This window comes from Triticum aestivum, chromosome 7B, assembly GCF_018294505.1.
Source record: "Triticum aestivum cultivar Chinese Spring chromosome 7B, IWGSC CS RefSeq v2.1, whole genome shotgun sequence".
NCBI lineage: Eukaryota > Viridiplantae > Streptophyta > Magnoliopsida > Poales > Poaceae > Triticum > Triticum aestivum.
Window position 1 is genome coordinate 100,593,298 of NC_057813.1, and position 11,676 is coordinate 100,604,973.

The following is an 11,676-nucleotide window of genomic DNA, read 5'->3' on the forward strand; positions in this document are numbered from 1 at the left end:
CTCTCTGCTACTTATCTTTCAACTTATCTCTTGCAGAGTTCTTTGTTATTCGTATGCTTAGTTATTGTTCCTCGTAATTTTCCTTCACAGCTCTGCTCTAGTTCATCATTATGCTTTTAGTTCTGATGCCATGTTGTATTATCGTTGTCATCATTAAGCCTGTTGTAGCCTATGCTTGAATCATTATTACTTCTTACCTTGAAGGTTTTGTTCCTCAGTAGTGAGCTCAATTGCACCCTTATCTACGATTCTTTAATTCCACCACCGTGTTTGGGATCAATCCAAAACATTTGAAAGAACTTTTGAATCTCCCATTCACCCCCCTCTAGTCTATATATTCCTGGTCCTAACAATTGGTACCAGAGCAGGCACTTCCTGTCTCTGTTTATTTAAGGTCTAACGTCCTTGGAGTTTGAGAATGTCGTACGCAGGTAGATCCTCACTCTCTGAAAGGTTTCCCATCTTCGATGGAAATGATTATCTCTACTGGAAGGAACAAATGAGAATGAAAATTCAAGCCATCAACTTAGATCTGTGGAAGATTATAGAAGAAGGATACACTGTTCAGCAACTATATGCTCCAAATTCCGATGACAAAGCTGTGCTATAGTTGGATGCACAAGCAAAAGATATTAGTTGTGCAAGTATCTCAAAATACACATTCATTCGATTCCGGACGCTTGACACTGCTAAGCAACTTTGGGATGCTATCAAAAGTGTTCATGTAGATTACATTGCAAGAATACATCTTCACACTCAAATGCTTCGTGCAATGTTTACTGTTTCCAAGTCTTCGAAAGGAAAGTACTATGGAACTCACCGATCGTCTGAAAAATATTGTTGAATGACTTCATCAACAAGGGGTGACTGTCGTGGACTTGACACGGCAGATGTCCTAGCAGAAGGACTTAGTTGTGGAGCCATCGCAACTAGGTTAGCTTAAAGGGGTTAAATGGGACAAAGGACACATAGAGTTTTTATACTGGTTCGGCCCCTTGCGGTAGGTAAAGGCCTACTCCAGTTTGGGATTGTATTGCTTGGGTATCGATCACTAGGGAGCGAATACGCTTGACCTAGTTCTTGATCTCTTGTTTCTTGCCCCTAACTCACCGCCGGGTCATCCCTTTATATACACAGGTTGATACCCGGTGGCTTACAGAGTCCCGACCGGCTCATACAAAACGTGTCCGGCTCGGTGACTAACTAAACTTGCCTTACAATACAAGTCATACCTATGGCGGTTCATCCTCTTGGACCATAAGTCGCCTCTGAGTCTTGGGCCATCAATGGGCTTGCTATGACCCGCCATTTTCATTGATAAGTCGCCCGTGGTATAACCCGGCCCCTCCTGGGCAGCTCATACCCAGTAGTTATATCCCCAACATTAGGCCCTAGGTTGATTTGAACTTGTTCATATCAATCTTCAATACCCGACTTGTAAAAATCTGCATCACTTGTTGTAACCCGCCATGACGCCAGCTCTCAAAATCTTCTTAAACCGCCATGACATCATTTCACATTAACTTCACATGAGGCCCAGAACATTTTAAGTGATCCTTATCTTAATAAGCATCCCAAAAACCGAGGCGTCCATATAGCCACATGATGATTTCAGCCTCCTCGATTCCCGCGCATGCCATGTATCCACCCCCTTATAAATAGGGACATGGGTTTTTATCATTTCCCCCTCGCTTCCTCCTTCGGCAGCCGCACCAGTACTCGAGTTCCGCCGCCATGACCTCCAAACACTGCATCAACCCAGGCCGCCGCATCGACCTGATTGGACCAGAGAACTCCGGCGCGCCACCGCTACTCCTCATTACTTGTAAATGCACCTCACCCTTTTATCTCAGATCTGTATTAGGGTTCGTGCCGTTCATCGGTGTTCTTGCTGTTCTTCGTTGTTTTCTTCAACTCTGATAGCTTTTAATATGGATAGGCCGTACATCTTGTGCGAAAGTAGATTTACCATCATTTTTATTGTTAGAATAGCATCTCTCTATAGAAGATCACATCAGAGCATTAAAGCTTTCCACTGCCGCCACCTTAGGTTTTAATTTCACTGTCTTTTCGGAATTGCCATAGATTCGAAATTATAGCTTTAGCTTGTGAAATCTGTTTGTCCACCACTTAGCAAAATTTTCACTTGATAGATTCAAAGCACCAAAACTGCCATGGCGGCTTATGACATAAACTATGACCCATCATATAACATTAGGCCCCGTTTAAGCCGCCATCATCCACCTAAGTCAATAATCCAGCAATATCCCTCCGCTTTAACCAGGCTGGCTTATTCATCCTCATAATTCAATCCTCCGGTTTAACAATCCGCATACTCTGAACTGGATCTCCATAACTTTTAGCCTTGCAAAGTGGTTTAAACAATAATTTGTAACTCACCAGATATCTGCCGGTTTAATAACATCTTGAATCGCCTTGTGTAGGCCATGCACCCAAGCATGACTAATACCGTCACGTCATGCGACTGGGTTCCGTCCATCGTTACCGAGGCAATGCTCCAAGAGTATGTCAAGATTTGTTTCTTACCGGCCAATAACATCATTCACTGGCGTTTTCCAAAACCGAACGAAGTCAGACCTCAGCCGCAGGATGATGAAGTATCATTTTCACTGATCACATGAACCGGGGCTTCTCATCGGCCGCCCGGATCAAAATTCTTCCGTGATATTCTGTATTTTGTACAGCTTCATCCTCAAGACATCGGGCCCAATTCCATTTCCAATATTTACAATTTCCAAGTCTTCAGTGAAGTATACCTTCAAGAAGAACCCAGTGTTAACCTCTTCAGAGAGTACTTTTACCTGAAACACCGGAATGAATTCACCGACGGGCCCAGCCAGGAACTTGGAGGGATCTCAATTCAGCCATGCAGAGATGCCATTTTCGCTTATGCTCAGCTTCCAAGCCATCCCAAGGATTGGAATCAAACCTGGTTCTACTGCAAAGATACTTCTCCTGCTGACGAAAATCCTTTACCAGGGTTTTGTGACCAACGGCTCAACCCGAAGCACCCTCTTCCCAACCGGCTTACTACTGCCGAACGGGCCAAACTTGCACCTACCTTCTCAAAGGTTAGGGCATTATTGGGCAATGGATTAACTAGGATTGATCTGGTTTAGTGCTGGGTAGCTTGGCAGATCATACCTTTAAGCTGCCGGTCCGGTTTAATGTATACATATACTGGCGACACCAAAGATCCACCGCCTTACAGTTCAACGCATTTTATGATAAATCCATCAATGAAATGACCAAGACTCTTCTCAATGAAAGCTTGGCGAGCTGCAACAAAGTGGGTCTGAATCCCTTCTACAAACTTAACCCAGCACCAGATGTAAGTCCATCCGGTTTATATACTTTACTTCATTGTTCATAGAATCTGGAAATCCCCAACCTTTATTACAATCTTTCTCAGGCTGGATCCGCTTTTTGGGATAAGAGATATGATGAAAAAGCCGCCAAGAAGGCCAGGGATAAGACCAAAGCCATGAATAAGAACAAACAGAAATCCACTGCTTCTGATATGTTTAACTTGGACGAAGATGATGAGTCGGAGGTAGATCTTGATTCCCTTGGCTCTTTTTTCATCCATCTTATTTGACACTGATTGCTATCAGGACGATGCGGAGACCAGCCAGGCGGGTGATGACGAGGTAACCATTATTTCCTCCGGCTCAGAGCCCTTGCCAAGACAGAAAATTCGACGCGTGACCCGGAAAGTAAGGTTTTCTCACCCTTTAGCTCACTTGGATCCCAACTTTATTTTGAAGCAACAACAACATGAGAATCGGTGCAGAACCCGGACCAGTGGAGGCGGAGAACTTTCCTCCGGTTTACCTAACACGCCAGCCCACGCAAACGCCGGAATGAGGTACTTCAAAATTCCAACTCTATTTATTCTAAAGCAGGTTTTATTCATCAAGTATTTCATACTTCTGACTCAAATTACTAGGGGACCTCTCACTCTTCGTCTGGCGATTCATCTCAGACTCTGCTTCCGGCTTTCAAGACTGCCCCGGTGTACCAACTTAATCTGTGTTTTTCAACATCTCTAAACTCATACGGACTTTTTGAATCTTCTTGCAGTGGGAAAGCAAAACCTAGCAAAAGGAAAAAATGAATAAGCCCATAGAACACCCCAAGACTCATGAACCGGAAAAACAAGCACCAATATCCGAGGCCTCCGTGCAACAGCCAGAGGAAACTGCTGATGACCCGCCACCAGAAAATCGTGGTACCTCTGCTGATCATATAGTTGTTGATCCCTTGGGTGCTGAACCGCCAAGACCAACTAAGCTTCAGAACCAAACACTAAGGAATTTTGGATCACTGGCACTGGTTTTCAAGAACCAGGGAATCCTATTGCTCTAGCTAACATTCTGCCAAGGAAGAAATGATCGAGAGGCGCAAGGTCAAATTTGACATGGCCAATTATTCTCATCTGAGCATTAGTGAAATCCTCTCCGGCTATCTTAATCAAGTACACAACAACCGTGATCTGGAGATTGACATGGTCAAGCACATGCATAAGAACATGAGGTATTAATTCTTGCTCTCATATGATATATATTCCTTTAGCCCCCAAGTCTACTGAATATGATAGAATAAAATGCACTGTAGACTTGTTAGATAGCCTTTTAGCTATGCATCCGAGTCAAAACCAGTAGCCCCCAAGGGCTGGCTTAAACTATTAAGTTGAGATGGGTCTTCAGTTAATAGTGATCAACCTTGCAGCTGTAGTCCCCAAGGGCCGGTTGAATCTATCTGAATAAACCGGGACTTATCACTTGATAAAAAATCTCATCTAGTCACCCTTGCAAACCGGGTAAACTTTGATAAATGATGAACCGGGGTCATCTGCCATTGCACCATAAAATAAGCTTTGCATCCATTAGCCCCCAAGTGCCAAGTGCTATTGCTTGCAAAGGGCTTGTGACTTATCAATATATACTACTTCACAAAGAAACTTTCTGCACCCATTATCCCCCAAGTGCCAAGTGCTATTGCTTGCAAAGGGCTTGGGACTTATCAATATATATTGTTTCATAACTGTGCATATTTGTTTTGACCTTCCCTTTTAGGAAGCATCCAGTCAATTTCAATCCCAGCTGACTGATTTGAAAACCTAGCTTGAAGCACAAGAAGCTGAAACCCGGAAGGCTGACTCCAAGTTCAAGTTTAGCTTGGATGAAAATGAAAAACTCAAAACCGAGTTTAATACTGAGAAGGCCGCCTGGGCTGAAGAGAAGGTTGCCCTGATCCAACGGGCTGAAAAAGTTGAGGCCTCATAGGAGGAGGTCATCACCGAACTTACTAGCTTAAAGCATCATATCAACCAGATGACTTTTGCTATTTTTGGTAAGATCTTTTTATATCATAATGACTTTCCGCTCTCCATGTTATAAACCGCCAAGTGACTTAATCATAATATGCCATGCAAGTCCCAGAAGCAGCAATCTTGGGTAGTGATACGTCTCCAACGTATCTACTTTTCCAAACACTTTTGCCCTTGTTTTGGACTCTAACTTGTATGATTTGAATGAAACTAACCCGGACTGACGCTCTTTTTAGCAGAACTGCCATGATGTTGTTTTATGTGTAGAAAAGAAAAGTTCTTGGAATGTCCTGAAAAATCCACGAAGGCACTTTTTAGAATTAATAAGAATTTGTGGCGAAAGAAATACACCAGGGGGCCCAGGGCCTGTCCATGAGACAGCCCCCCCATGTAGGGCGCGCCCCCTATCTCGTGGGCCCCCTGGACCTCCACCGACCTCAACTCCAACTCCATATATTCCGTCTCACGGAGAAAAAAATAAGAGAGAGAGTTTCATCGCGTTTTACGACACAGAGCCGCCGCCAAGCCCTAATCTCTCTTGGGAGGGCTGATTTGGAGTCCGTTCGGGGCTCCAGAGAGGGGGATTCGTTGCCGTCATCATCATCGACCATCCTCCATCACCAATTTCATGATCCTCACCGCCGTGCGTGAGTAATTCCATCGCAGGCTTGCTGGACAGTGATGGGTTGGATGAGATTTACCATGTAACCAAGTTAGTTTTGTTAGGGTTTGATCCCTAGTATCCACTATGTTCTAAGATTGATGTTGCTATGACTTTGCTATGCTTAATGCTTGTCACTAGGGCCCGAGTGCCATGATTTCAGATCTGAACCTATTATGTTTTCATGAATATATGTGTGTTCTTGATCCTATCTTGCAAGTCTATAGTCACCTATTATGTGTTATGATCCGACAACCCCGAAGTGACAATAATCGGGATACTTCTCGGTGATGACCGTAGTTTGAGGAGTTCGTGTATTCACTATGTGTTAATGCTTTGGTCCGGTTCTCTATTAAAAGGAGGCCTTAATATCCCTTAGTTTCCACTAGGACCCCGCTGCCACGGGAGGGTAGGACAAAAGATGTCATGCAAGTTCTTTTCCATAAGCACGTATGACTATTTACGGAATACATGCCTACATTACATTGATGAATTGGAGCTAGTTCTGTGTCACCCTATGTTATAGCTATTACATGAGGAATCGCATCCGGCATAATTATCCATCACTGATCCATTGCCTACGAGCTTTTCATATATTGTTCTTCGCTTATTTACTTTTCCGTTGCTACTGTTACAACTACTACAAAAACCCAAAACATTTATCTTTACTTTTGCTACTGTTACCATTACTATCATACTACTTTGCTACTAAATACCTTGCTGCAGATACTAAGTTATCCAGGTGTGGTTGAATTGACAACTCAACTGCTAATACTCAAGAATATTCTTTGGCTCCCCTTGTGTCGAATCAATAAATTTGGGTTGTACTTCACCCTCGAAAGCTGTTGCGATCCCCTACACTTGTGGGTTATCAAGACTAATTTCTGGCGCCGTTGCCGGGGAGCATAGCTCTATTCTCTGAGTCACTTGGGATTTATATCTGTTGATCACTATGAAGAACTTGAAAGACGCTAAAACCAAGATTTTGCCCTCAACTACGAGGGGAGGTAAGGAACTGCCATCTAGCTCTGCACTAGATTCTCCTTCCGTTATTAGTAGGCTTGCGACACCTAAACCTGCTACTGCTATGAATTCTGATATGTCGCATGTTATTGATGATGCCACTTCTGCTATGCATGATGAAACTACTTCTGTGCGTGATACTACTTTGCCATTAGGTGAATTTCTTGATGAACAACTTGCTAGAGTTAGGGGGAATGAAAATATTGAAGATGCTATTATTGATGATAGTGATGATGAAGGTTCTCCCAATGATTATGTATTGCCTGTTGTTCCTAAGGGTTATGTTATGAATGAAGAAGCTGCTAGGGAAATCTTTGCTTGCAATGATAGATATGATCTTAAGAAATTATTAGCTAAATGGAAGCAGCAGTCTCTTAATGCTAGAATGAAACCTGACCCTGCTTTTGCTACTTCACCTATCTGTGTTACTGATAAGGATTATGAATTCTCTGTTGATCCTGAGATTATTACTTTAGTTGAATCTGATCCTTTTTATGGCCTTGAATCTGAAACTGTTGTGGCACATCTTACCAAGTTGAATGATATAGCTACCCTGTTTACTAATGATGAGAAGTCTCGCTATTTTTATATCCTTAAGATATTTCCGTTCTCATTAAAGGGTGATGCTAAGACTTGGTATAATTCTCTTGCTCCTGGTTGTGTGCGTAGTCCCCAGGATATGATTTATTACTTCTCTGCTAAATATTTCCCTGCTCATAAGAAACAAGCTGCCTTGCGGGAAATATATAATTTTGTGCAAATCAAAGAAGAGAGTCTCCCACAAGCTTGGGGGAGGCTTCTCCGGTTACTTAATGCTTTGCCTGATCATCCTCTTAAGAAAAATGAAATACTTGATATCTTTTATAATGGACTAACCGATGCTTCCAAGGACTACTTGGATAGTTGTGCTGGTTGTGTTTTCAGGGAAAGAACAGTCGACGAAGCTGAAATATTATTGAATAATATGTTGACTAATGAAAATAATTGGACTCTTCCTGAGCCAATTCCTGAGCAATTCCTGAACCAATTGAGCCAACTCCTGAGCCTATTCCTAAACCCACTCCGAAGAAGAGAGGTGTTTTATTTCTCAGTCCTGAAGATATGCAAGAGGCAAAGAAATCAATGAAAGAAAAAGGTATTAAAGCTGAAGATGTTAAGAATTTACCTCCTATTGAAGAAATACATGGTCTTAATATACCACCTGTTGAAGAACCATATTGTCTTGATAACCCGACACAGGTAGTAAAGGTAAATTCTCTCTATAGATATGATAAAGTTGAAATCCCCTCTACTAAATTTCATAGCCCATGCTTAGATGAATTTGATGACTTTATGGCTAGACAAGAAAGTTTTAATGCTTATGTTGGTAGAGAGTTAAAGAATAATGCTTTCGAGATAGGACGTGTAAGTGATAATCTGGCTAGAGTTAAAGATGAACTTCACCTCGTTAGCAAATATGCTTCCATGGTTGCTACTCAAGCTGAGCAAGTACTTAAAGCTCAAAATGATTTGCTTGATGAATTAAATAATAAAAATGACTTTGCTGTTAGAGTGGCTACTAGAACTGGTAGAATGACTCAGGAACCTTTGTATCCTGAAGGCCACCCTAAGAGAATCGAGCAAGATTCTCAGAGAAATAATTTAGAGGCACCTAGTTCTTCCAAAAAGAAGAAAAAGAAAAATGATAGGACTTTGCATGCTTCTAGTGAACCTACTGTAGACACACCTGAGAATCCCAATGATATTTCTATCTCTGATGCTGAAACACAATCAGGTGATGAACATGAACCTAGTGATAATGTTAATGATAATGTTCATGTTGATGCTCAACCTAGCAAAAACAATGATGTAGAGATTGAACCTGCTGTTGATCTTGATAACCCACAATCAAAGAATCAACGTTATGATAAGAGAGATTTTGTTGCTAGGAAGCACGGTAAAGAAAGAGAACCATGGGTTCAGAAACCCATGCCCTTTCCTCCTAAACCATCCAAGTCAAAGGATGATGAGGATTTTGAGCGCTTTGCTGAAATGATTAGACCTATTTTCTTACGTATGCGTTTAACTGATATGCTGAAAGTAAATCCTTATGCTAAGTATACGAAGGATATCATTACAAACAAAAGAAAGATACCGGAAGCTGAAATTTCCACCATGCTTGCTAATTACACTTTTAAGGGTGGAATACCAAAGAAACTTGGAGATCCGGGGTACCAACTATACCATGCTCCATTAAAAGAAATTATGTTAGAACTGCTTTATGTGATCTTGGAGCCGGTGTTAGTGTTATGCCTCTCTCTTTATATCGTAGACTTGAATTGAATATGTTGACACCTACTGAAATATCTTTGCAAATGGCTGATAAATCAACTGCTATACCTGTCGGTATTTGTGAGGATGTGCCTGTTGTGGTTGCAAATGTCACGATCTTAACGGACTTTGTTATTCTTGATATTCCCGAGGACGATAGTATGTCTATTATCCTTGGTAGACCTTTTTTGAACACTGCAGGGGCTGTTATTGATTGCAACAAAGGCAATGTCACTTTTCATGTTAATGGTAATGAGCATACGGTACACTTTCCGAGGAAACAATCTCAAGTTCATAGCATCAATTCTATTGAAAAAGTTCCAACTATTATTTTTGGAGGTTTTGAATTTCCTCTCCCTACTGTCAAGAAAAAGTATGATATTCTTATTGTTGGGGATTTTCATATCCCCGTTGAGGTAACTTAGTGTTATTCGAAATTTCTCCGGTTCCGTGTTATTCGGAATGAGTTTGTTAACAAGACTTGATCAACCTTGTTAGTGGATTCATTTTGATGATCATGAGATGGATGAAACTAGAAGGCACAACCTTCTGTACTCTCTTTTTACTTTCTGTTATTTAGATTAAATAAAGCAAAAATAGTATTATCCGTCTGTTTTCTGAATTATCCGTGCATTAAAAAATAGTCCGAAAATAAAAGTGCTCCAAATGCCCTGCAAATTTAGTATGATTTTTTCTGGAATATTTGAGGATTTTAGGCACTGAAAACACTGCAGGAGGGGCAAGCACCAGGCCACGAGAGTGGAGGGCGCCCCCCTATAGGGCGCGCCCCCTGTCTCGTGGGCCCTTGGTGGCTCCCCTCCACTTATGCCAGCACCCACACACTTCATCTTCTACCCCAAAAAATCCCCATCCAGCTCAAGCACGAGTTCTAGCTCGTTTTGTTGCGATTTTCGATCTCTTAGCTCAAAGCTCCATTCACAAAAGTGCTTTAGGAGATTGTTGCTTGGTATGTAACTCCTCCATTGGTCCAATTAGTTTTTGTTCTAGTGCTTTATTCATTGCAAATTTTTGCTGCATAGGTGACCATGTTCTTGAGCTTGCATGTTAAATTTTTGAGGTCCCAAGCAATTCCAATGCATGATATAGACTCTAGGCACTTGTAGGAGTAGTTGATATCAATCTTGTTTAGTTTTATGCACTTTTATTTTGAAGTTACTAAAATTTCAGAAATTTTCAGAAAAATGTTGAGGAAACTTTTGAGGGGCTCTTCTAGCCAAAGCTCTCAGGAAAAACAAGCCAAAGAGAAGGAAAAAGCCAAGTATAATCTTCCTCGCTTGGCGAAAGTACGGTCGTGTGAATGGCCATGCGAGGATTTCTTGAAAGAGGCTGGAATTCGTGAAGACTTTTATGCTTTAATCGAGACTGCAGGCCTCACCGGTTTCATCAACGACCGAATTGATCAGTATCTCTTACTCACCAATACTTTCGTGCAAAACTTTAATTTTTATCCTAAGAAGTCACCATCTGCAGTATCATTTCATTTATACGATGAGTTCAAAGAAATGTCTTTACGTCATTTTTGCGCGGTATATAAAAGTTACCTTATGAGGGAGAATTAGAGGAACCCCATCGTAAAGATGTGGATGGCTTTGTTAACACTATAGCTGTAGAGGAGCCAAAGAGGGGTTCCGAGGCAAAAGTCTCTAGCATACACTTTCCTGTTTTACGCTACTTTGCCATATTTGCTAGTAGATGCTTGATTGGTCGTGGAAATAGTGGAAACTTGAGCGTTCCTCATATTATCATTCTTCAACATGCCTTGCTTGGAGACAATACTTTTAGTATGGGTGCCGTCGTTGCTAAACGGCTAGCCCTGAATCGTACAAAAGGCCCCATATTTGGAGGTATCTATGCTGCACGTCTTGCTAGACATTTTCAGATACCCATTAGGCACCATGAGGAAGAGGACACAACATTGCCTCCTCACATTTTAGATTACAAGAGCATGGTAGCACACAAGTTTATTGTTGACAATGAAGATAGGATGCTCTTGTATAAACTTAGATTCAATAAGAAACACTTTGAGATTATTATTTTGCCTGCGCCTTTGTTGTTTGATTTGCTTGCAGAAAATTTTCTCGTCACACCGGAAGCGGTGAACAATCATCGAGCCCAAGCTTTTACTTCAGAACCTGAACCTGAGCCAGAACCTAAACTGGACCCTTATCGTGCATCATCTGTCCAGTGGGATCCGGAGATGACCAGCCAGTGGTATCCTGATTACACCTCTCATTACACCGGGGAGAGTAGCGGCGGTCCTTGGTATTAGACCAACTTAGGCCAAAAGCCTAAGCTTGGGGGAGTACGT